Source organism: Pleurodeles waltl, chromosome 5 (genome assembly GCF_031143425.1).
Source record: "Pleurodeles waltl isolate 20211129_DDA chromosome 5, aPleWal1.hap1.20221129, whole genome shotgun sequence".
NCBI classification, from domain to species: Eukaryota; Metazoa; Chordata; class Amphibia; order Caudata; family Salamandridae; genus Pleurodeles; species Pleurodeles waltl.
This window is the reverse complement of record NC_090444.1, coordinates 378175589-378203588: the sequence shown is the minus strand read 5'-3', so window position 1 is coordinate 378203588 and position 28000 is coordinate 378175589. Positions and strand designations below refer to the sequence as shown.

Here is a 28000-nt window from a genome sequence, read left to right as displayed (position 1 = left end):
CAGTCGATCTGGTTGCAATCTGCCTCCCGTGAAAGTAATAATCCTCCTACAATTTTAGAACGACTCACCTCACTGCACGGAAACCCCTGCTCCTGCCTCCATTCTGTATAGCCCCTGGCCCGGCGAGGTCACTCACAGATTATGTTATTGGAAGCATAAAACAAGCACAATGTCCTTTAAAAAACAGACCGAAACACTCCTGTGCGGCCATAAACGTCAGAAACAAGTTCCGACCCCACACAACAACCATAACTGACTACAAAAACAACGCATTGAAGCGCGGAATTATTTAACAGAAGATAGCATCATCTGGACTTTCGTTTTAATAAACGCCCGTTTCCTGTTATTTCCACGCATGAGAATAAATATGGGTGGAATGTGCTGTGGTTACTAATAACCTTGAGAGAAACTACCTCTACAACGACGTTGCTTTACGTTTGTCACGTGACTTCACGAGCGCGAGCTGCTCAAATTCAAGGATTACAGAGAGAGTAAGCAACAATTACGGAGAGAAATTCGGGGGAAAACAGATCAACTGGGTAGGTTTGACAGAATGCAAATAGTACGTGGAGTAAAAAGGGTTTGGGAGATTGGGGTAGATCTTTACATTTGGGATGGGGCCGGGGCATATTGAGAACAGTGTGTGGTGTACCAGGTTACCAGGGATGTGGTCGTGGAAGAGAACAGAGACAGTTGGGGAACCCAGGTAGGGTGCACGTGTTTACGTTGAGAAAGGAAGTCAGTATGTAAAAAGTCAGTATGTAGAGTCTGACGCGAAGTTGTTTACTCCTTTATTGAAACCATGAATTGCATCCACCAACAGAGGAGCCAGCACAACCAGTTGTTGTCTCCTTCCTGCACCACTCTCTCCAACTGTCCATCTGTGGAATCCTCACAATGTAGAATTCCACTCGCAGCATCATCACTTAAAGAAACCTCTGCCTACATAAGATCATAACAGAGTCGTTTGAGGCATGGCTACAGTTGAGGCATTTAGGGTCATAGGACAACGCCACATGAAGTGAACACCAAGGAACTCTTAAGAGATGGTAGTTTGTTATAATTGGAAATATATATTTATTTTTAATTTGAGGAATTCTGTTCACTTTTAAACTATTGATGAGAAGTTATGATGTGATTTAGACCTAAATCTAGTTTACAACCAATGCGGATGTAAGTGTGACCCTGTTTTTCTGACTTTGATGGCCATTGGAGGCTCAGTGCCGGGTACCACTACTAGAAATGGGCAGCTGCAGTACTCCTTAGTTATTGAACAGGTAATATTGACCGAAACTGGGTTTAAAGCAACGTTCCACTCAATTCACATACCCTGCTTGTTACAAAAGATATGGTGTCGGTAGAGGATCATAGAGAGGAAGGTGGTTGTAAGAAATTGTATTATTATTTGGGATGGGTGACTACCCACCTCAAGAATCAATAAAACTCCTTGTCAGGATGAGCCCTCAAATCCACTAATTTAACTTAAGCTAAAGCTATGGCACAGAACAGCGAGGCTTCAGTTACGGCAAAATGTAAAGTGTCTGATTTAGTCCTTCAAGTCGCAATTCACCACAGGAATATACTTCTAAAGCCTCCTAAGCCGTCAAGGGATGTACTTATAAACTCACAGGAGGTAAGGCAGAGGCCAACAGCAGAGTCCAGTCCAGGTCCAGTTGCCACTGGACTGCCGGGTAATTCCAGGGAAAGGCTCCTTGTAGTTTGTTATATCTCTTTTTAGCTTGACCCTTGGAGTCCACTTCTTTGCCCTGGGTACAAGAGGGAACAGGTCTAGTCCTTTCAAGGCTCATCTCAAGTCATGGACACATGATCTTCTGCAGGTCCAGGAAGTATTCGGATGTGGGTGCTTGGAGGTGCCATATTTATGCCTGGCGATAGCTAGTGAGTAGGGATGACTGCTGGACACACCCTAACCATTTGGATAAAAGTTCCCAGACTCAATTTTACTCTCTTTGGGCATTTTCAAGAAACTAAAAGTCGCCAGCTACACTAAACTTTGGCACTGAGGGCTGGTGTATGTTTATGAAGTCCATTGTGGTAATCCTAGTGTCCTACATCTGACACAAATGCAGTTTGTGACAGACACTGTACGGGCAATAAACTCAGAAGCAGAGGTCTGGTAGGGCAAAGGTAGAGTCCTTTAGCAGCCAGACAGTGGATCTACAAGAATTGTCTTGCCATCCTGCTCCCTCCCATTTCAAGTGTGCCCCAGAGTTTATATGTGAATTGAGCAGAACTGTTGTTTTGCTTCACTAATGACCAAGCTGAAACACTCATGCACTGACAAAAAATCTCTGGAATGCACTTCTTAGTCCAAAGAAGACATTATTTCACTACGCAAGGTTCCTAAAAGGAGATTAGCTTGTGAAAGCACACTTTTAAAAATAGTCACAGCAATGAAATTAACTAATGTACAAATGATTCTCCACTGCAATATACACAACAAATATATGTATCTATATTATAATGCAAAGCAAATAATGAATTAAAAAATATGCATCACCATGAGACAAGGGCATTTCTGCTTCATCTCCCTCCTATTCAGCATCAGCTCCCCAGATCCCAGAATCGATCGAGGAGAGAGAGATCAATTATCCTCACAGGAAGGATGGCACACTCCAGCGTCCTGGATGTGCCTGAGATCTGCAAATACTCTCTGTCCCCAGTCCATCTGGTCTCTGCCTCTTATACTTTGAACAAACAAGAAAGGAAAAGTCTAGAACTCTCCCTCTCTCTGCAGAAGTTTATTTATTCAAAAAATGCTGATTGCTTTAGACCTGCTTTGAAAATAACACGTCAGGACTTGGTCACAATCCCAAGGTGATAATCCAAAACAAGTCAGTTCCCTGCCATTTGAGTATTCTTATTAGCCTATGCCCTTGGTGGGGAAAAACACAAAGAATAAAAACGTATGCGCGTTGTACAATGTGGAAAAGTACTTGCAGCTTTTAACGTAGCAGGGCCTAATGCTAAGATAAAGTCAATAGGCAAAATTAAGCTGGTGGTCACTAAAGTGACAGTGTAGTGCTAAGCTAAGTGCAACATGGAGTCAGTGGTCAAAACTCACATATCATTACAACTGTCAAACAGGATTTGACACTTCGGCTTTGACAACGTAGTGTCAAAAAAGGATTCTCTGGAGTACAAAGGAGTAATCTCTACCCATTCAGGACAGTCTATTATTTGCTCCTGGGAGGCATTTCACACCTGTTCAAGACTAGTCACTGACTGGGAGCTGCCAAAGGCTAACGTTAACTAGTTTTCTGACAGTTCAGCTAGGTAAAGGGTAACTTTTTAAAACTTACTTTTCCTTACTATTTTTTAAAATCTGACTTCACTATTGAATTGGATTTCTTGTAACTATTAAAAATAATGATTTAATTATTTTCTAACTGGTCCCATTGATCAGACGCAGTAACCATATTTAATATTGCTTCCCAGTATTTTTCTATGGGCCAGGCTCCCTAGAGCGAAAATAGCTTTTGGGGGCTAGTCACAACAATGGCTTGCTGACTTTATATTACTACACATCCTACTTTTACATACCATATAATCTGGTGTAGGGCTACCTGACCTACGTAAGAGGCTTAAAAGAAATACTTTTACTTATTTAAAAAAGGATTTACTTTGACAGGTTGCAGTGCATATTTTGCACTATTACAATCAGGCTACAGTTGTGGGCCTGAAGCCATGTTTGCAGTGCCATTGTATTGGATGGCACAATAGGTGCTGCAATTCACTTGTGACATTGAAAGTCCAGCCCTAGGTACACCTTGTACCATATACTAGTGACGTATGGGTAAGTTAAATATTGCAGCGAGGAATCTGCCAATCTGACCATTTTTGTAGTACAGCGTATAGAATTGAGTGTGTGTTTCACTAAGAGAATGTAAATGTTATCATCCAGTTATCTTGTTACAATGCCAGTTAATAATTATTGTTGATTTGTGGGCTAAAGTGCTCATTCATTCTTTTATGAAGACAGAGGCCTATAAGAGAGATACTTTAATGTGTTCAGTAGTGTGTAGAACTTGTTGACCCAGAGGTGTTAGAGTCCCTAGAAGCACATACTTTAGGTGGAGTGATGGAGCTGAAAGAGGGTTTAGCTTGGGATCCATGAATGGTTTATTGAATTTTGTTAAATTCAGATCAATTGAAAATATTTGAACAGATTTACAGATTTCTAGGGTGCTCTTTGCACTGTTTTTGATAGCATCATTGGTCTCTTGGAAAAGTTTGATGCATTCTCTTGAATGATTTTGTTCTTCTAAGGTTCCATCAATGCATTAGTTTTGCATGGGAATCTTGCATTTAAGGTTTCCTTTTTGTCATTGGATTTTTTTCAAACAGTGTTTAAATTCAAGTCTAGATTCTACTATTTGTTGTTAACTTTGTCCGCTGATGTTGTTTTGGCTGCACAGATAAAGGAATATTAACTGTACAAATGGCATTGGTCAATAATTTTAGCAGGTCCTCAGAGGTGGAGGGGTTCACGGGTTGTTGAATGATCCGTGAAAAATGGAGTGCATTATTTCTTGAGGAAGCTATGTGTGAGATGGTGAAATGGGTTTGTTTTGTTTGTTTGGGTTAGAGCTCTTTCGTGCCATTGGCATGAGCTAAAGCAGGACGGGAAGAAAGTAATTGAATCAAAGTCACATCACAAGTAGTGTTGTTGGAATGTAAGAACCAAGTTATTTATTCCATGAGAGAACAGTAGATGGAGTTTGTGGTCTTCTTTATGAAAGGAAGCATCGGAGTTGAACAAGATCTAGCACTTTCAGTTTGCTAGTTAGATTAGAGGTTAATTTGTTGTCTTTAATTACCCATATATTATAACCCTAACTCCCTTCAGCATGGATTAATGAGACAAGGATTGAGTCTGTTAATCAAAACTTGTAAAGTAAAGCACTAAGGTTGAATTGTGTCTTTGTATGTGGTTAATCATGAATTCAGGTTGGTTGAAACACATACCTTTTAGGTGTTAAAAAAAAAAGCAATACGTTGTATCTTTTGTCATTTCACCTACTAAGTCAGCAGAATGAATAATTACAGAACCACTTCCTATTATTTTGGTTTTTCTCCTTAAAGACAACTTGTAACTTGGAGGGAGGGCAAATTGAATTGGAAAGGGGCTTTTGATGTGAACCCCTTCTCAGGCATCCTAACGGGGCAGTTAATGTATTTACTCAAGTAGTTTATTTCTAAGGTTTGTTTTTATGGCAGAAAGCGCATTGACCATGACCACCTTGAAAAAATGAGTTTGGTTAAGTTTGGCTCTGCTCCCAAATGAGTGTCCTTGTCTCTTTTTATTCTCTCCCTCACTCTTTCTCTTCTCTCACTCTTTCTCCCCTTTCTGTCCCCTCCTCCCATTGATTGCTTGGTGTATCCTTTTTCCCCTTTGAGGAACTTGTATTGCAATGTATGAGACGCTATTGTACATTTAAAATGTACTCTCGCCCATCACATACTCAGTTCCTTCATGTCATAAATGCATTCTGTACACACAGGAAACCTTTTTTGTTATTATTTACAAACAAGCAACCATTTAAAAATATTTTTGTTGGGACTCAAATGCAAGCCTGATCTTTAGATGGCCACACTTTAAATGTGTCCCTTTGCTGATGAGGACATCATGACCTCAAGATGGCTGCTCGACCACTTTGAAACACTTTGACCAGTTGTCTTGCTGTAAGGCTGCCCTATCTCTGAGCAATGCTATTTTTACCTGTGGCTACAACCTGTTTCTTAAGACAAATACAAATTGTAAACTAGATCTGTTGGACTCTGCTTATGCCTGATGTTTGATGCTTTGCTTACAGATGCCAGTTAAAATGCTCTCACCACAGTGGAACATATGACACCACCACTCTCTCTGAAGTCCATTAGTGCAAACCTCAAGTTTTAAAAAGGCTTGACACTTAAGTGGTGATCCTCTATGAAAAGGCTCAACAACTGTCACAGATTATCACCTAAAATAGTTTTATTTATCAGAGTTGTATAGTATTTTGAGATGTAGGTACATAGGAGGAAATACTATGACAAATTGTGAGAAGGTAGGCATACTGTAGGAGAGATCTGGAGAATCAAGAAACAGCAGGGTAGACGGAAGGTGCACAGGAGCGGAGAGTGGTGAATAGAGTAGGAATAAAAAGGGCAAGAATGAGGGTAAAATTAGGAATAGGACAAGGTATTGCGGTTGAAGTAAGAATGTGGAATAAGTGTGCATAGGGGGCCAGGAGAAGCAGTAGTAATGGAGTGCAGCGATGGAATGTGGGAGAAGAGTAGTTGTGGGAGTAGCTGTAAATAGAAGTAAACTAGTGGTAGAAGTCAGGTTAGGTGGGGTAAAATTTAGTAAAGATGGGGGTAGGAGTAGGTGCAAAGTAGTCACAATAGAGGCTGGAATATGAGTCAATCATTGGAGTAAAGGAATATGAAAGTGCCTACTTTGCTTTAACATTGCATACTCTCTTGCTTCAGTAGGATGATTATTTTGGTCTGTTTATGTTATTGTATTTACCATAGGTCCTCCCCAGGTATTCCCTTGGGTAAGGTAGGCCCTTCCTTCCCTTCCCACGTTTTTTCCTACTGCGATTTAAAATGCAGCGCGTTATAAGCATCTGCAACAGGGATCCAACGCCCTGATGAATGCCCAGAGACCCTCCATAGCTCAATCACAAGGGCAGAAACATGTCGGCTAGATAGGTGACCTTGCGAGTCATTGTTCTCACACTGGTCTCCCATTTCTTTTAATCACACCACACAGAACCTTCTATTAAAACTCACCCTGGTATCTGAGTAGGTGTTTTTATTCCCATAGCATAGCTGGATCCCTACTTTCCAGAAATCAAACTAATTTACGCACTCCCTCCTGTTCCTTTAACAGCGAGGTTGAGTCCGCCCAGGTGGTATTGTCCTACCTGGGTGGGGCTAGGTGGTCATATGATGAAGCATGACACTATATAGTGTGTGAGACCACCTAGTCCGTAAAGGAAATCCCCCTCCACAGACCTTAAACCACCCCTCGTTTTATCTTTAGTTGAGATTTAGGATTGGTATAGTGACGCAATTAGCACACTTTCAACCCATTTGTAATTTCAAAAAACCCCGTACTCTCGTTTGTGACTTAGTATTGTGTTTGGGGAGTCGAGTACGAAGGGTGTCTTTTCCTACTCCCTTATACTCTCCCTTTGTGTACTATCATAGTAGAGCAGCCTTCCGGTTGCGAGAGTTGTTTACTCTTTAAATCCTTTTCCCTTAAGCAAGCGCAGTGCTTTGCTTGCACCCCACAGTACTTAGGGCCTACTCCTTTTTCCTTTCTGACGTCCCCTCGACCTGTGGACCGAATCCCTTTACTACCCACTTTCCTTTTCTTCATCCCCATCCCCCTCCACCACGCCTGCCACACCATGGCAGAAGGTCTCTCCTTCAACGACGAGGAAGTATCAGCTATCCTCTCAGCCCCCTCTCTCTTAGGGGACACAGCCTTGTCCAAAAGTCTATCCCAGCTTGGGGACTGGGAGTCCCTAGTGGAATTAAAACGCTCCCAGGTTAAGACCATATTACACGGAGCCGTCCTCACTGAATACTTACGCAGTAATTCGGCACCGAATGGATTACTTGTCACCAATGAACCTCGTATATTCCTAGACGACCTGGAGTTTCGTAAAGATTGGTCACTCATAGCATGGAAATGCACACGAGATTGGCTGATATTAATTATAAAAACCGCGACTAGGCTATCTGAAACCTTACTGATTCAAATCAAAACCAGTGAAAATAACCTGAAGTCAGGTGTGAGTATTCTCTCCTTCAAAAAGAAACTGGAGGAGGTAAACAAAAATATAAATGAATACAAAGAATACTTAACTCAGCAAAAAATAGGGAAGTTTCAAAAAGACTTGAACCGTTTTTCCCTAGAAAAGAAATATCCCTATACAAAATCTGACTACGTAGCAAAAAATTCCTCTAACACATCTGATACTTCCTCAGGGAGCAACACCAATTCAGATAGTGACAGCAACTCATCAGGGTACACACGGCAACGCCGCGTACGACGTGGCCAACGCCGAGGAGGATGGAATTATCCACCCGTACCTCCCCAATACCCACCATACTTTAACCAACAATGGGGCTGGCCCAACCAGTATGGCCCCCCTCCGCAATACCAAGCACCTTACCTGCAACGCCATGCCCAATGGTCCTTCCCTGAACCCCCACCTCCTTTTTTAGACAGAGGCCATGGGAGGGACAGAGGGAGGAGAAAAGAAGTACAGTGGCGTCAAAAAGAGGATGTTTTGGAAAACCCAATGCACAGGGACGCCGTACCAGGGACAAGCAAGACAAAGTGAACCCCGATTTAGAGAATACAGTTAACATCATCAACCTAACCAATCGGACCCTGAGTCCAATCGAAACCCAAGCATTGAATAAAGGCCTGAATTTCGTGCCTACCCCTAGAGTAGACCTATTCAGAACTAGAACAGAACTGGCAGGTCTGTTTCGTAAGATCCGCCTTAAAACCTTTTTCCTCGGTAGAGAATTTGATACTCCCGCACAGAATACAGGACTACGCCCGAAGTCTACTTTTTGCCCCCCCGCAGGGCAGATGCCCCCGGAGGTACTTGCTTTTGAAAAATCAGTATCCCTCAAGATCAATGGGCTGACTGAGTCGTCCAACAAAGTATTCCATAATATGAGTAATATCGAAATAGAGTCACTGAAGAGCCTCACAGCCGATCTTAATATTATCATCAAACCAGCAGATAAAGGCGGGGCCACTGTGATCCTACCATACAAAATGTATAGAGACGAGTGTGAGCGACTACTGGGGAATACCAGACACTACAAGCGGCTGTCATGTGATCCTACAATTGATGTCCAAGAAGAGATCACCTTCCTAGTGTCAAAAGGGAAAGAAAACAACTGGATCACAGATCATGAGGCATCATATTTGATACAAACCAATCCAAAAATCCCGTACTTCTATATCCTACCAAAAGTACATAAAGGAAAGATCCCCCCACCCGGTAGGCCTATAGTTTCCGGGATAGGCTCGGCACGTGAGCCTTTGTCTAAGTTTGTGGATTTCTTTCTTCAGCCGATAGTCAAAAGGATCCCAACCTATCTTAAAGACACCACCCATGTCCTCCTTTTACTGGAGTCCATAGCCTTCGACAAATCCAAGGAACTGCTAATTACTCTTGATGTGGAATCACTCTACACAAACATCCCGCAAGAGGCTACTCTGGAAGTAATCAGCAACCTACTGGACATACATATGGGTGTATCCCAAACTCAAACCCCCCCCTGGGTTTATACTGGACTTAGCACATCTCGCCCTGACCAGAAACTACTTCAAGTTTGAAGATAGTTTCTTCCTGCAGACACAAGGCACATCGATGGGTAGTACATTTGCCCCCAGCCTAGCATGTCTATACGTTGACCATATTGAAAGACATACGATCCTACATGAAGACAACCCCTACCGAGATCAGATTAAACTCTGGAAGCGATACATCGATGATGTATTGTTGATATGGACCGGTAGTAAAGAAGAAGCCCAGGCGTTCGCTATCTGGCTCAACTGGGCCAACCCGTTTTTAACCTTCACTATGAACATAGGTGACAATAAACTACCTTTCCTCGATCTACTAATCTTTGAACAAGACGGCGGGTTAGCGACTGAAGTTTATTATAAACCAACAGACTGCAACAATCTATTACAATACGAGAGCTTCCACCCACGAGCCCTACGAGATAACCTTCCGGTAGGGCAGTTCCTCCGGTTAAGACGAAACTGCTCATCCGTCACCGATTACCGCAAACATGCAGAGAAACTGTCTACCAAACTACACACCAAGGATTATCCCACACATTTGATTAATAGGGCAAAAAAACGGGCACGTAACAATAACAGAGACCAGTTGCTCCAGCCCCGAGCACAGAAACCAAGTTTGGATAAAATCGTATGTGTTACCACCTTCAATCCCCTTTCCAATGAAATCCAGAAGATCATTAGAGAAAATTGGAAAATCTTGACGTCAGGTGGCTTACCCTTTGAACCACCATTACATGCATTCAAGAGAGCAACTAGCATACGGGACATGGTGGTCCACACTAGACCGAAGGAGAAGCGAAGGTCCACACAGACTACACTTTGGCAAATGCCCCCCCCCGCTGGTCATTACCCTTGCGGCAACTGCAGTGTTTGCCCTTTTACTCATAGATCCACCACCATCGATCTTGACCTCAAAACTCCATGGGTGCAAAAATCACTGACAAATTGCAACAGCAAAAACGTAGTTTATTTAATCAAATGCCCTTGCCTACTTAAATATGTGGGTATGACTACGAGAAAAGTGAGCACCAGAATTTGTGAACATAGAAGCACGATTAGGTGCAAACGAGATGCGACGAAGCTCACTAGCTATTTCCTACAAAGAAACCACTCTCCAGATGACATGTCTTGGACGGTCCTGGAACAATTCTCTCCTTCAACACCCAGCTTGTCCGATAAACTTTTTAGGGCAGAACAACGCTGGATTTGGAGATTGCACACCGACATGGTTGGATTAAATGACGAGATACTGTGGTTCTCTCTTCACAATTAGAACCCCCTTTGTTCCCCACCCTCTCGCCTCTCTGGCGGTGCTGCTTCCCCTCCCTCCTTTTCTTCTGTTACCTCTCAATTCTTTTTCTCTTCCCCTTTTCTCTTTCTTCCCTTTTTCCTTATCTTTCGCTCATACGTTCCCTATTCTCCTCCACTCTTCCCCTCCCTCCTCCTCCTGGACCTGTAGTCTCCCCTTGAATCTTCCTTTGTCCTTTTCCCTATATCTCTTTCTTTCCCTGCCTCGCCCCTCCCTTCCCCCCACCCCCTCTTTTCCTTTGCTCTTCCTTTTTCTGCCGGTTCTTTCCTTTCCTTACTCTCACTGCTTCCTCCTCTCCCAGATTTGCCCTCTTCCCCCTTCCCCCCCTCTGTCCAACACCCCCACCCCCTCTCCTCCCATTTTATATTGGATATTAATTAATTTTTTTGTGTTCCAATTTTAGTCCTAATTTTTATTTTTTATTTCCTCGCTTATTAATTAAAATATTTTTTTCTAACACCACCCCCCCCCCACCCCCGGCGCCACCCGCCACCCCCTGTCCCGGCTTCTCCTCGTTTTTAGCCTCACTCGCAGCCGGGATACTACATTTCCCGGCTCGCGAGTGCAGGCTACCCGCATGGCTGCTCGGGAACCACAATTCCCGGCAGCACTAGCGGGCTCGCGTCCCCGCCCATACAGGGCTTTCTCAAAGCCGCGGTCGCTGACCTCGGCCCTCGCGGAGGGGGCTGATCATGTGGAATTACGCTATTGACGAACGCCCCACCCATTTTGGGCACTTTTCGGCCAATTCCGGCCCGCGGCACTTCCGGAGGGACCGCAATCTAATCTGGTGCAACAAACGTTTACAGCTCGTAGTACTTCCGGCCCCCGGGCCGCGGCGGTGATTACCTACAGCTGCAGGCAATTCTCCCCATTAAGAGTACTATATAAACCAACGACTTTCAGGTCACTTTACCCAAACGGTCCTGAAAGAGAGGTCGGTATAGGCGCACAGAGAGCGCCCACCTTTGATGCAGTGAGTCTACCATCGATGGATACACAGATAAGAAGCCCTTCTCTTCTCTTCTTTTCTTTTTTTTCTTTTCTTTTCTTTTTACTTTACCCACCTTCCTTTTTCCAAGCTGTCTCCCCCCTTTTTCTTTTTCTCTTTCTCTTTCTTTTTCTTTTTCTTTTACTTTCTCTTCTATGTCTCTTATTCCTTCCTTATTCCTCTGCCCCCACCTTTTTTTGCCCCCTCCCTCTTCTCTTTCCCTTTTTTTCCCCTTTGTTCCCCCTTCTCTTTTCCTTCTTTTTCTTTCTTTTTCTTTTTCCCTTTCCTATTCCTATTCTCTCATATATATACTTCTTTATCTTTACTCCCCTTCTGCTCTCTCCCTTCTAACCCTAGAGTCTGACTATAAGGGGCCGCTCCCTCTCCAGGATACCAGAGGCTAGTAGCCTTTATTGTTAGGGTAAGGAATTGTCTTCCCTGACCTACCACTCGCCGCGCATAACCTGCATTGCTGCGACCGTTTTATCTGCCACTAGTACTATTGTGTTATGCATGAAATTTTGTCACGTGTGCTGTGGTTTGCCGTGAATTATCTTCTCACCGCCAATTTTGGTCTGTTTATGTTATTGTATTTACCATAGGTCCTCCCCAGGTATTCCCTTGGCTGAGGTAGGCCCTTCCTTCCCTTCCCACGTTTTTTCCTACTGCGATTTAAAATGCAGCGCGTTATAAGCATCTGCAACAGGGATCCAACGCCCTGATGAATGCCCAGAGACCCTCCATAGCTCAATCACAAGGGCAGAAACATGTCGGCTAGATAGGTGACCTTGCGAGTCATTGTTCTCACACTGGTCTCCCATTTCTTTTAATCACACCACACAGAACCTTCTATTAAAACTCACCCTGGTATCTGAGTAGGTGTTTTTATTCCCATAGCATAGCTGGATCCCTACTTTCCAGAAATCAAACTAATTTACGCACTCCCTCCTGTTCCTTTAACAGCGAGGTTGAGTCCGCCCAGGTGGTATTGTCCTACCTGGGTGGGGCTAGGTGGTCATATGATGAAGCATGACACTATATAGTGTGTGAGACCACCTAGTCCGTAAAGGAAATCCCCCTCCACAGACCTTAAACCACCCCTCGTTTTATCTTTAGTTGAGATTTAGGATTGGTATAGTGACGCAATTAGCACACTTTCAACCCATTTGTAATTTAAAAAAACCCCGTACTCTCGTTTGTGACTTAGTATTGTGTTTGGGGAGTCGAGTACGAAGGGTGTCTTTTCCTACTCCCTTATACTCTCCCTTTGTGTACTATCGGATGATTAGCATTGGCATTGTGTTCTCCAAGATGGCTTCTCAGACAATTCCTGTGCCTCACTTCAGTCTCATTTAGGGGATTTGTTCTAGATGCTGAAGTCAGAGCTCGCAGGTGATGATGGATCTGTTGAAAAAAATGCCAGCTTCCTTTTCACAGATGATTATGATACCTGCCAGAGCCCCACTGTTGGAAATCACAATGTAACTAGAGGCAAGCTCATACATTCAGGTAATTCTGGGATGACTATGTGATTCAGGGCTGGAGAGAAAGTGTTTCTTGTAGTCGTCAGGTGTTCAACCTCAAGAACAACTGGTGTTGGAGATGTGAAATTCAGAGGTGCCGGCAATATAGGCACAATTTTCATGATGTAACAGTCAAGAGTTGGTAAAGATTAAATTTACTGAATCCACCAGAAGTGATATAAAGCTCAAAAGAGACCCAAATCATTGCAATTAATGGGGAGTTTCAGTCACGTTTCCCAGCACTGGATCGAATGCCTGTACTATCATAGAGGTTGCTTTTACCTGCCTGGACAGGAGACAGATCAGATCGGTCAGTTTCGCTCTGTCAGGAAAGGGGTTATTTATATTGATGGAGGTACCCTTAATAACTCAGCACACCCACTGTGGACAGGCTAAAAGACAATTTTGTGATACTCTCTCCTCAAGCGCTGGTAGCTTCAGGCAGTCGCAGAGAGGTGTGCGTTAAATTCAAACAATACCAACAATTTCACAGCATTATAAAATTCCCAAACCAATTTAGGAACATAGAGAAAATGAATGAACAGAAAGACACTAAGAGTTTTAACAAAGGTAAAGGAGAAATGGAGATGTGATTTTAAAAAAAAAAAAAGTTTTAAAGCACAAAGAATCTAGAAAAAGTAAAGCTCTATTGGAAAAAAAAAACTATTCACAGTGGCCTGGACCTACGTGCAATTTCAGGCTGACTGTCATGGATCTGCAATCAGATACACCAAACAGGTCTCCTTCAGTGTTGAGTCCTTTGTGGTCAGCTGGCTTCTCTTGGGGTCAGAAATCCTTCTGCTTTTTGTGTCACCCCTTTAACAGGTAAACAGGAGGCCAATCATGTGACCCTTAGAGATCTGTTCAGTTCCTGAGTGCCAACAGTAGCTGGATGTCCTGAAGTATATTGTTTTCTTTGAGTGAGGTTCAGGATTCAGGAGTCTTCTTCCAGCAGGGCCTTCTTCAGAAGAGTGGCAGTTGAAGTGCCAGCTTTTTCCCGTGCACTAGCCAGCGATTTGAGAAATTGTACCACCCAGTTGTAACTATTTTCTTGCAATCCCTCCACATCCTTTGCAGCATGTCCTCCTTACGTTACTATACAATTACCCAGAAGGCTATGCTTCAAGGTGGCAGAATAATGCTGCCACCAAGCAGGCTTGTCTTTAGACGCTGTCCCATTTAAATAAGCTCTCTTCCCACCAGACAGGGGCAAAACAGGTTATCCCTCATACTGTGACAGGAACCTGGCTGTCTGGGAAGGTCCTGGGAATGAATGTCTCTAAGTTAAGAGGTAGTGCTAAAGGTGCCCTTTGTTCTGCCATTGTTTCTGTCCGCACCCAGATGGCTAGTCCCTGCTAACAGCCTTTTACTATTTCTGATCTCAGAAGTAGGCAACTATCCTCTGAGCCAGAGTTGTTAACTCTTTCAGCCAAAGATGTATATTCCAGCCTCACTTGTGTGATGGTTTTAAGCCAATTCTGGTTCAAGTACCAAAGTGCTCTTCTACAAAATTACTGTTCCATTCGAGTTATCAAAACTCGCCATCAATTCCACCATTAAACCAGATTAATCAAATTAAATAGGAAATACATTTGACGAATATTTCTAGTATTTTTCTGGTGCAGAGATAGGAAATAAAGATTTTAATTCCATCTAAGGCTGTTCAGAGAAAGGCCTAGCAAGGCCTATACTGTAAAATAGGTTTTATTTCACTGTAAGGGCACAAATATATAGTTCGTCCAATTTTTATATATTATCACCCAGCCCTAGGAGATACAAGGCACACTTCAGGTGTGACCTACAAATGTATAAAAATAGCCTTTTCGTAGATGGCAATGCACCTTTACTGCAATGTGTTACTACACTGCATTGAAACTGCAGCATAGTCAGTGGTGATCCAGGCATACATATATTTTTGTACTATATGTAGGTGGTGTAAGTAAACACTACAGCCTACACATGACATTTTACTTCCACATTGCGGGGCATTTTCTATGCCATCTACAATGATCTTGCAGGATAGTTAAATAGACCAATGTTGTCAAACCAATTTTACCACTACCGTTTTAGGTCCAGAGCATAGACATTGTGGTGCTGATTAGCAGTGGCACAGGGCATATAGTCTTATTACCAGCTACAAATGGGATCAGATTAAAATTGAAAAATGTAGGGTGACTGTACACAAAGGGCCAATCTTTTACAGCCACTGCACAATCAGATGAAATGGTGGTCTGCGCCTAAATAGAGGCAGGTGCATGGAGTGTCCAACTGGCAATCCAGAGAGGATTGGGCCTCTGGAAATTTGCACCAAAAACATACATCCTAGTGCCTTGATGTTATGGTTCCAGTATATCACTGCAGGGTATAGTCTGCTATGCTTTGTCATTTGAGGGGAGAGCAAGACTTTGTACGATATGGCACATATGAGATGTTCAGCCTTTCTCTTTCCTTAGATTCTTTTGTTGCATACCCTGTGACTTTGGCGAAGCTCTACGAGGTGTGCTTTTCCCACCCACTGGTGACATGGGTGAGTTTGGTTTAGTGCATCAGGAAGGTATATGAAATACAAGTTATTGCAGCCCCACAGAACACTATTCAATGTGTAATTAAAATAGAAGTGTTGCTTTTGGTTTGCTAACAATCCCATCAAGCGATCAGGGACACTGTGGTAACAGTAACAAACCTTATTTCGTTATTCACAGTAGCACACGCACTGTACTAAGAAGAATGAACAGTTTTAAGTAAAAAGTATTTATTGCTACAGGAATAATCTATTTCTCAGTATGTCTAAAAAAACTACACAGGACATTATAAAAACAGCAAGAAGACATGCTCTAAATAAGGATATAATGCACAGCACAGTTTTAACATGGTTTAAAATGTCATCTAAAACCTAACACCCTAACTGCTACTTGTATGTGCATACTAAGAGAGCAGGGAAGGCAGAGTAACTTGCAATCTAGAGTTTCTTAGGAAGAAGAGACACACTGCATAACTTACTGACAGCAAAAGCTGTCTTTATGAAGGGAGGCGTGAAGACAGTGTTCCTTGTGAAGGGCAAACACACGTGGCAGTCTTCTTACGGAACGCAGCTTTATCGGCTTTAGGCTTCAGACAAAATGTAGCATCTTCGAACTGCGCTGGCAGCAGATAAGTCTGTCTCTGGTATAATCTTGTGAGACAATCTGGGTGAATTACCTCTCCTGACGAGTATTTAATCATATCAGAAATTGTAATTTCTGACATAAATTTAGGAATGTCTGACACAGATTATGTGCATCAAGGTGTGTGTCCCAGATGTTTCCTTATGAGCCTGTAAGGCAAAAGATGTAAATTAATATTTCATTTTTTCGGAAATAATTGTGTAGGTGTTCTTAATTACCCTTGACATGGTAAAAAGGAGACATTTCACCAACACAAATGTCGCATCAGGTGTTGTATCTATGTCATTAGTCGAATGACTTGACACTATCACATTTCTTAGAAAAATAAGGTCAGCCGACATCTGCCTCAAAATGGAGAAATGCAATAAATCTGCATAAATTGGAAACATGGTGACTTCTATTGTTTAAGAGTTAAAAGATGGGGGCCCCGTTTAGCCGACATGGAATCCGGGTCTACATAAAATGGAGTTGAATCTTTGGGGGTCTGTACCACGTTTTCTCAAGGATTGACATACACTGCTAATTGTTGACTTGAATTTGCTAGCAGAAACATTGAACTGATTTGTCCAGAGCTTTGGTGGCTAATATATGTGAATAGATTGAATTATTTCAGCTGTTTTGAGGATGGAGTCATTTGAGTGCCAGTCTTGTCGAGGCTTACTAACACTACTATAGAAGTGTCTACTGTATCCATGCACTCAAAGCACACTAGTTCGTTAATAAAATATCCAATGCCATGGGAATGGAAAAATTAGCTTGTTGTGGAACATAAAGCAGATTTATAAATTTGCTGTAAGTGATAAGATGCAAACAAAGAAATCATTTGTCTCTCAAAGTGCTTTTAAGCTTGAAGCAGTCAAACCAGGTAAACATAGAAACACTTATTCTGCCACAGAACCTCACACTAAGGACTGTTTTAGTAGCACCAGACTATGACTGATTGTACTCAGTAATGCAAAAGGTGACCCTTTCTACAATACACCTGGAAATGGACGGGGGCCTGAGATTTCTAGCCTTCACCTTTGCCAGCATTCACCTAGGGCACACCCAGCCTCCCCAAACTAATCTAATGCCTGGATCTTCATCATCCTTAAACTAACATATGTACTGTGCCACCTAGTGATGGGAAAGGAAACTGCTTCTATTGATGTTAAAACAGGTAGGTGCCAGTACAAAACATGAAAGTGTATTTCATACATGGAATCCTCCTCCCGTACATATCCACACCCTCTTTTTTTTTTTTAAACACCAATTGTTGTGGATTGCAACCAAATTCATTATTTTATTTTCAGTGTTTTACTGTCTTTTCTCTTTTATTTCTTGAGCATTAGAAATATGCTGCAGCGCTCCTGCTTACCACCATGCCTGTAGCACTGTTGTGCTCATTTGCAACAGCTGGCCTGGATGACATCTGCATCTTGTATTTGGGGAACCGTCATCTGGTGCATTTGTGTTGTGTGTGTTACAGTTTCTCTGGAGCTTCTTGGCTTGCACAGACAGTAACGGTGCATAGATCTCAAGAGTGATGTTGGATTTCATCCTTAGGAAAGAAGAATCAGGAGGTAGGCATAGGGCCTCGGACAGTGGATTTTATTGTGTGTTCCCCACCTGGCAGAAAGTTAGCAAAGCCTCCCCAAGGACTCGTTCACGTGGAGGTCTCCATGGTGGCCCTACACAGGTAATGGTAGTATCTTCGAAAAGATGGATTGCAAGACTCCCCCCTCGAAAGAGTTTTTTTCCAACAAGAACTGTCTTGCATAGTCTAGAAAAGGAGCATGGCACGTCTGGGAACAGGGCGCTCTTCAGGGTCAAACTCTCTCCTGCTTTGGAGACTCCCTTGCACTGATGACTAAACACCAGTACCTGTTTTTGCATTGAGGTCCCAAGTTGTCCTTTAGCCAACGGGTTGAGTCTTCCATGAGTGTGAGTCAGGGGACCAACCCCCACTTTGCTCATGTGAATTCAGAAACGTAGAATGGAGAATCAAACCCAGCACCTTCTGTGGGTACTACCATTCCTAGTGGCATTCTTATGAGGTAAGCCCAATCCAGACTCCTCTTGCTGTGTGGTTGAACCAGGCTCCTGTGCTTTGCAGGAGACAATGGAGAAGAACAGCACCTCCCATACAACAGCCAGATAGTATTGGTACAAGAAAATAGTGCAGGACGCAGGTATCATCCCGGTGTTCAGGCATATGTTCTATTCCGACCTAAATACAGGAGACACAAAAAAAGCAGTAGCGCAACAAGGAATTGGCCCTACTGTTCTAGTCTCTCTCGATAGCCAGCTGCTACAAATCTTCTGCCTTATTGGACTAAGGGTTGGCAAACCTTTCCCAGATCCCATCGGATCCACTTGCCTAGATTCTCAGTTGATACACCCTCCTATATGTTCTGAGCATGAAGGTGAAGGCTAGCATTAGGCTGAAATGCTTTTCCAGCTCTCCCGCTCATTGTATCCAAAAATGCAGCTCTCGCAGATATAGGTACAGGATCTGGTGCCTTTAGACTAGCCAATTCCCCCTACACAACAGACACCACCTGTTGCATTTCTACTGCTGCATTCCAACCTCAGTCCTGGCTGCTCCATTTGCACTGTCAGACATGGACGATTAACCAGTGATGTCCTGTCTAATGTCATCGGTTTACCATTCTAAGATGGCTGCCATGTCTAAAATCATTCATCACTCTATGTATATGTTGCACTCCCCAGTCATACAATAACAAGCATTAGCAAATGATGCACTGGGTGCCCCGCTCTCCAAAGAGGAGATCGTGGCAGCAATCAAACGCCAAAATACAGAAAAACCCCGGGGAGTGATGGCGTGCCTGTGACAGTTTATAACAAGTATACAGATGCCCTGGCCAAGAGGCTACTGGAAGTCTACAACAAGGCATTACAATGTGGTTCATTGCCGTCCTCCCTGCGAGAGGTGGTAATGGTGATGATTCCAAAGCCAGGCAATGATCTAACGGCACCCTTGGCTTACAGGCCGATATCCTTACTAAACATAGATATGAAAATCCTCAGCGCAGGCCTGGTGGCTCACCTCCTCCCCTGGATGCCCACTCTGATACACCCGGACCAATCTTGTTTTATCCTGAGATGAAACACTGCATAATTTGAGGCTGCTGATACACGTATACCATGCCCCACAGCTCCTAATTGAGGATTAAGCCCTGGCTGTACTACAGGGATGTGAAGTTCCTATAGCCCGATGCCCCTGACATAATGTTTGGTGTCAAGGGGAACAAGTTTTCATGTTTATTTTGTCCTTGAGACAAGTCGGCGCAGCCACTTTAAGTTATAGTTAAGAACATTATGGATTGGGATGGGCATTGTCTGTAGTTAAGGTAATATTTTTTCCCCTTTTGTTAATGCTGTTCAAACTTGTGTTTGTGGTTCATTAACGCAAGGCCTTTATTATTAGAGTGAGCGCTGTAAGGAAATGTTGTAAGGTCAGACTTCACTAATGACCCTGGTTCCAGCATAAAAATGTGTACACAAATTTGCAAAGTTCACCACTATGAGGCTACGTAAATTCTCCCAGAATGCTCTCTGATAAGATGCAGGTATTTGCAGAAGCTTGATAGCAAGCTTGATGATTCTTTGTTTTCAAAATAAAATGTTCACAAAAAATGCAATTAGGAAAAAAATATTTTCCTAAACAGACTTTTGTGAAATTTTAGATACCATTTCTAGTCACATGTTGATGAATTTTAGCATCTCTAAAAAAATATTCATAATGGAAAATAAATCAATATAACCAGTTTCAAGAAGATTATGTGAAACATGAAACTAAACAAGCATTGGTAAATCCAATCGGCCTGATATTGGTGGTCAGCCTTTTGGTTTTGTCAATGCATGCCTTGTTTTACATGTTTTTTGCAAACATTTGTTGTGGGAGCTGTTGGGCCCTCATCATTATAACACATTGCCACAGTAGTCCCTGGCACTGAACAAAATTATGTTGTGTGTGGATGTGCTCCCTGTGAAAGAGCAGAATGTTGTTACTCACTGTGAAGCCGGCCGATAGACACAATTTAATTAAAACAAAAGGTCTTGATTCAGGCCAGACCTAAGCAGTGTCCCAATTGTTAAAAAAAAAAATCACAAAAGTGTACCTATGGTATATATCCTTGCATTAGTGCATACTTACGGCTTCCATGAATTCACAAGAATTTACAGAAGCAGGGCAGGAAATGGTACTTATTAAAATATTTGTGAACTGCATTTTAGTATGAGCAAATAAGCATGTGTAGGTTTCTCCATGCAAAAATCTGTTGAGCGTTTACAAGTTCACTAATACTTTCCAACCAATTTTTTCCCCAACTCTGGAAGAAGTTTTACTTCTGCCCTTTTCAGGGGTAAATTTCCAACCTTTCTCAGTATTAGAAAAGATTATAGAAGAGCTGGTGAAAACCCCTAGAACATGCAAGTTGGTATGTTTGCGCAGACTCAAGAGGGCATTCCAACCCTGGAACTATTGCTTACCGCTGCTTCCAGCCCCAGTATGTAGATATGCAGAAAAGTGGCAAACTAAAGTTATGATAGTATTCAGACCCTACTATATTATGAACCCTGGCATAATCAGAGAGGCTATTATCAGAGCTCTTATATAATAAAATTGTTGCCATAATTTGTTGCCGCACTACGTGCCATCAAAGGGACAAGTGGATTTTTTTTACAGGAGAAGCAGATTTGTAAAGCAACTTGTCTCACGGACAAGTAGGTATTTCATTAAATTCCACATCCCTGTTCTGGATATTGAGCAAAGGTTGGATTCCCTAAATTGGGGATAACTGTGGTGGGTGTTCCAGGAGATGGGTGTGGGCCCCCGATTCATCCATTTGATCCACCTGCTTTATTCGGACGCATATACCCTGGTACACTCCGGCGGAGCTGTGGCTGAGCCCTTTTGGCCGAATAGGGGGACTCGACAGTGTGTTCCCTTTCTCCGCTCCTGTTCGTCACAGCTATGGAACCCTTATAGGAGGCTCTACGGTAAGCTCTGGGCCCATAGGGTATTAAACTTGGGGAGACAACCCATGTAGTCTGCCATTATGCAGACGATGTCCTGGTGTATCTGGGGCACCCGTTATACTCTGAGCCTAACCTACTTAACATCATGCAGGCGTTCAGAGAGATATCAGGACCTAAAAAGTCTAAACTGTTTCCATTGGGTAGGCTAGCGGGGATTCCTGCAGAGGATCTCCCCAGAGTGTTTTTTCTATGGAAGCCCCAAGCGATTCGACAACTTGGGATGCAACGGACTCACATGGCCCCGACCTACCATGGCGGAACATTGGCTGAGAAGTAGAGAGGATACATTTCTCAACCCGTTTGTGGTAAGAAGTGCCATTATCTTTAACAGGAAAGATTGCTATTGCTAAAATAATACTTACCAACTGTTTGTATGCCCTCCAGAGCACTCTGTATGTGATTCCCCAAAATTACTTTCAGACAGTAGATAGTCTGATGATGGACCTGCTCTGTGGACCCAAATGCAAGCGGGTTGGGCTTGCTGCCTTAAAAGGAACATGGGATCAAGGGATGCTGGAGGTGCCCCATGTGGAACTTAATTATATGGCAGCCCAGTAGCAACACGCAGTACTCTGGCTAGATCCAGATGACAATTGGAAGAAGAGTCTCCTGTGTGGCGCATATTGGGGAAGGCCCCTGCAGGTACTACTGATGCTGGAACGGAGGGCGTCCCCCGTATCTTCCCCAGCACCCTCAACATCATTCGGTTGGTGGCGAGGGTATGGCAAGAGGTGGTTAGACATGTTATCCATTGAGCTCCATATACCCTGGTGTTAGAAATGGGGTCTCTAGGTGGCAGTCAGTTTACACCCTGTCCACGTAGGGACCCTCACTCTGGTCAGGGCAAAGGAGCTACTCGGCTTACTTAACCGCTGCTCACCCCTTGGTAGCTTGGCACAAGCAGTCAGGCTTATCTCAGAGGCAATGTGTAAAGTATTTGCACAAACAAATACAGTAACATAGTAAAAACACCACAAAAGGACCCCACACCAGTTTAGAAAAATAACCAATATTTATATAAATCAAAGGAGACCAAAACAACAAAAATACAACATACACAAGTATGCATATCAAATTTTGAAGTAAAAATAGTCTTTATCCATAAGAATCAATGGATGTGTTGTTTTAGCACAAAGTACATGGTATGTGTCAAAAATAAAGCTGCGAGGTGGGTGCTGCGTCAATTCTTCTGCCGCTAGGCTCCGGTGCGTGGCTCTTCACTCAGGTTCTGCCAGCTTCTCCTTCCAGGGGCACAAGGACTGGCTGTACCACTACTTGGCAAGTCAGGGGGTCTCAGTAAGATAGCCCAGGTGCTTGCAGGTGAAGTCATTGATGTCATTGAGACTTCTTTACATGAGGCAAGCTCAGTCCAAGCCCTTGGAGAATCCTCACAAGCAGGATACACAGTAAAGTCCAGACTTTGTCCTCTCTAAGGCAGAAGCAGCAAATGCAGGCAGCAATCCAGCAAAGCACACACAGCAAAAGGGCAGTACTCCTCCTTGCAGCTCTTCAGCTCTTCTCCTTGGCAGAGGTTGGTCTTGATCCAGAAGTGTTCGAAAAGTCTGGGGTTTTGGATCCACTACTTAAACTCATTTCTGCCTTTGAGATAGACAAACTTCAAAGAAAAGACTTTGTAGTGCACAAGTCCCTGCCTCTTCCTTGCCCTGCCCCAGCCACACTCTAGTGGGTTGGAGACTGTATTGTGAGGGGACAGACACAGCCCTTTCAAATGCACGTGACAGCTCCTCCCCAGGAAGACTCATCAGGATGTGCAAGACACACCTCAGCTCCCTTTGTGTTACTGTCTAGAGTGAATTCACAAATAGCCCAACTGTCAGTCTGACCCAGACCTGGATTCAGCAGCCAAGCAGAAGCACAGAATGGGTAAGCAAAAAAATGCCAACTTTATAAAAGTGACATTTACAAACAGACTATCTAAAAATCAACTTTACCAAAAGATGTATTATTAAGTTGTGAATTCAGAGACCCCAAACTCCAAATCTCGATGTGCTCCCAATGGGAAACTGCACTTAAAATATATTTCACGGCAATCCCCATGTTAACCTATGGGAGAGATAGGCCTTGCATTAGTGAAAACTGAATTTGGCAGTATTTCACTACAAGGACATGTAAAACACACTAGTACATGTCCTACCTTTTAAATACACTGCACCCTGCCCATGGGCCTACCTAGGGCCTACCTTAGGGGTGACTTACGTGTAGTAAAAGGGAATGTTTTGGCCTGGCAAGTGGGTACGTTTGCCAGGCCAAATTGTCATTGCAAAACTTCACACACACCATTCAGTGACAGGGCTGAGACATGTTTTCAGTGTTACTCATGTGGGTGGCACACTCAGTGCTGCAGGCCCACTAGTAGAATTTGATTTACAGGACCTAGGCACTTCTAGTGCACTTTACTAGGGGCTTACTAGTAAATCAAATATACCAATCAGGGATAACCTATCATAATCACAATCTTCCAGTAGTGGTAAATTGCCCAGAGTACCAAAAACCAGCAAAAACGAAATCCAGTACAAAGTAGAAAATACAGAAAGGAGAGGCAAGAAGACAGGGGAACCCACACCAAGGATGCCAGGTCTGACATCCAGAAATGCCTCTGTGGGTAACACAGCCTTTCCTGACAATCACAGACTCCATGTCTATACAAGATGGAAAGACGGGGGTGTGAAACTATGGGGGACCTTTACCCTGAGCTGCGCTTTATAACTAAAGAGGAAGCTGTGATCTCTTTCTCCCTCGGAGGAGGACAGTACCTCCAGTACATAAAGATCTCGAGGACAGCACGCAAAGTGTGGCCCTACTTCCCTGACGAGCCCCCTAGATTTAATGCATTAACAGCCATGTTAAAATTGGCAGGGGGTCGCAGGTTGGTCTCCCGTCTCTATGGGGCGCTTTGCGCGGACCTACCACAGACAATGCTCCATATGTAGACCAAATGGGAGAAGATGTTTGTGGAGCCATTCTCAACCAAAGAATGGATGAAGGTCCACTAGGGGGTACAGAGGGTCTGTTCTAATGCCAGCTTCAAACTCCTACAATATGACTTTGTACACCAGACATATCTTACCCTGGAAGCCGACCAAATAGCGGTGCTTACGTCACCTGATATGAAACATCTGTCCAGGAAACTTGTCCTCCTTGGCTTGTCCTAACTGAAAGACGTAAAGCCGTTGCGTGGCTGTGGTCAACACCTCCTACCCATGCCACATGGATGAAAGACTTGGTTGAATGGGCGAGTGCCGAAAAAGTACGGATGTGCCATATTTGTAGGGATGAACGCTTGGAGGATGACCTGCAAGCCTGGTCGGCTATCTTAATGGGACTTGCAGGAGACAGGAGTACCTCCTGCTTCTGGGGAAGGTGCTGCCTTAATGACTAAAAATTATGAGGAGGGGATGGAGAGAATAAACCTAGCCCAGACATCTGGCCCAGCATGACAGAGAGATATACATACCGCGCACTGGACCTCCGGAATTGACTCCATGTATTAAATTGTACACCAGCAGATTTTCATTGAGATGTACATGTCACTATAAAATACCTTAGGTTTCTATCCCTGTATTCTAAGATAAGAAATATGTGCACAGATGCTTGGTGATATCAAAACTTGGTATTTATTTATAGGATGTGGCTGAACGATATCTTAGGCCTGCCCTGAGGGGCTGAACAGCTATTACATTTTTATGGCTTAGTTCGAACACCCGAAATTATGTGTAACATACTATGAATCTTGCTGATTCAATACTACCTATACCCTGAGAATTATGATGTAATAACTATGTGATATTCAGAAAATCAATAAATGTCGAAGTAACATGGGCGTGTTGGAGGAGGAAGACGCAATACAGAAAACCGGGATGGGAAGGGGAAGAAACAACACAAAGAGGGTGGGAGGGAAGAAGCAGTACAGGCAGAAGCATCACGGGGGAAGATATAAGAAGCAGTTCAGGGGATGAACAAAGAAAATAGTGCGTCAGTCACAGTGTGTGCAGAAGAAGGACACTAGTAAAGTACTCCACACGAAAGAAGTAAAGGCATGCGCTCTGCTAATAAGGAGGCAGCGAATATGAGTAACCATGAAGCCAATGAATGGTAAGCAGTTGTGTTATGTTGTAGTTAGTGTGAAGCGTTACCTTGGCAATAGAATGTACTGAGGATTCGAGGGAGGACGGTTGGGGATCGAGAGAGAGGAGACAAGGGAGTCACTGGGAAGAGATTGTGATTTATGCTGTTCTGGGTGGATGTAATAAAGAAGACGTTAAATAGATGAAAGAGTCTCCGTGTCAAGTGGCGACGAGCTACATCCACCCTTCATCGGACCCACGTGATTTAGGTGAAATCTGAGCGCTGCGCATTTCAGACTGTATTCAGTACTTCAGGACGACAGCTGATTGTCAACAACGTGTTTTGTTTTCCGGCACACGCACGCATATTTTGTGAAATTTAAGCGCTGCGCATTTCAGACTGTATTCAGTGCTTCAGGATGACAGCTGATTGTAACAGCTGATTGGAAACAACGTGTTTGGTTTTCCGGCACGCGCACGCATACAGCTGTGTAGGATGGCAGTTGATCGTAACAGCTGAATGTAATGCGTTTTGTTGAAATACACGCGCGCACCTCTCTAAGACGTTTTGGTGGATACAGCTGATTGTGAACAAAGTGCATTTCTACAAACCGATACGTGCGCAGAATACAGCTATTTGTGTGTTTCCAGCTTTTGAGAATGACAGCTGAGCAACGTGTTTTTCATCAGGAATAGATGAAGTGCTCTACTGAACACGCACGCACCTCGTACTGTTTTAAACCTTCTACGTCAATTGTCTTCATTTCTGACTGTTGCTGCCATATGCATATTATTATGATTATCACAGTTTCAACAGCATAAACTTACTGTATCCTGGTGAATCCTGCTCCCATTGACATTCATGAAACATAGTTTTTACAGGAAGTTCCTTTACGACAGGAAATGAATATAAACTAGAGTGCTAACATAACAAGAACTTGGGCACATTCAGGAAGTACAACAAAGCATATTCAGGAAGTACAACAAAAGAACCTTTTACCAGAAAGATTTACCTACATTTGATATTCTTGATTATTAACAATGACCCATCAGTCTCTCCTCAGCATGTCTCAGCCTCCACAATTTTTATCTGAACGAGGTGAACCAATTCTACCATGGAAAAAATGGATACATTTATTTGATTCATACTTAATTGGTATTGGTGGAGAGAAATTTTCCCCTGCAAGGAAACAAGGCATTCTATTACACAATTTAGGAGTTGAGGGACGAAATATTTATGGCAGCCTTGATTTGATAACTTTTGGTACAGCTGAGGGTGAACCTAGAGATGTTTATGAAATGTCACTTATGATGCTCAAAAAACATTTTGGTGGTCGCATAAATGTTCTCATGGAAAGACACAAGTTTTTTATGAGAGTGCAAGCTAAAGATGAAAGGGTTGGCAATTACATTGCTTCACTCAAGACATTGGCTCAAACATGTGACTTTACTGAACTCACGGACTCCTTAATACGTGACCAACTGGTGCGTTGTACTAACAATCCCAGGGTCCAAGAAAAACTACTAGCCAAGAACTCAACCTTGCAGGAAGCTCAGATCATCGCTGAGAGCATGGAACATGCCATTTTATGGGCCAAGGAGATGAAGGGCGCAAGTCATGGCATTCATGCTGAATCTGCACTTCCGGGTTCTTCTTGTGATTGTGTTCAGGAATGTGACTTTGTGCAGAAAGTGTCCAGTAAAGGAAAAATTAATAATGGGACTGTAGAGAAAAGCAACGTCAGATGTTACAAGTGTGGCAATGTTGGTCATTTGGCTAATAACCCAAAATGCTTTGCTAGAAATGTAAATTGCAGGAATTGTGGAAAAAGGGGGCATTTAGCGAAAGTTTGCAAAAGTTCAAAAGTGAATATGGTCAGTGAATCAACAAGTGAACAACAGATTATTTTGCATGTTGATTATACCAATCAACAGTGCAATGAAAATAAGTTAGTTATGCCAAGGTTTGATATTGGTATTGATGGGAAAACTGTCCCAGTACTTGCTGATTCAGGATCCCCGTTTACGCTAATTGGGGACAAGAATTGGGAAAGGATTTTTGCAGGTGAAAAGATTGAACTAGTTCCACCTGACATCGATCCTATTGGATATGGTGGACAGAAAATTGACCTTATCGGTTACTCTGTGATGACGATAGAATTTAAAGGGCGTGAAACAGTTGGAAAGGTTTACGTAGCAAAACGTGGCAACAATCTGTTGGGGTGTCGCCATCAAAAAGATTTAGGAATTGTTTTGAACCCCAATACTCCTGACCAGGTCCTTTCTGTTTCTGTTTTGGGTGATGATGAAGAAATTGTAAGCAATTTCCCAGAGATCTTTAATGATGGGCTTGGACTACTGAAAAACTTCAAACATAAAATCATATTAAAATCTAATGCCAGTCCGGCTGTATTCAAGGTGAGGAAGGTGCCTCATCTGATGTTGCAGCCCTTGCAAGAGGAGCTTGACAGATTACTGGGTTTGGGTGTTATAGAAGAGATTGAAGCCTCAGAGTGGTTAGCACCCATAG

General features: G+C 43.1%; 1 protein-coding gene across 1 annotated transcript in view; it reads left to right on the top strand.

Annotated features, from left to right (window-relative positions):
- The first annotated feature begins 303 nt into the window (after positions 1-303).
- SLX4IP (SLX4 interacting protein) overlaps positions 304-28000 on the top strand; it is a 655245-nt gene continuing 627548 nt past the window's right edge. Inside the window, exon 1 of the mRNA XM_069234115.1 lies at positions 304-539. The gene's annotated coding sequence lies outside the window, so the exon portion shown is untranslated. The remainder of the gene's footprint in view (positions 540-28000) is intronic.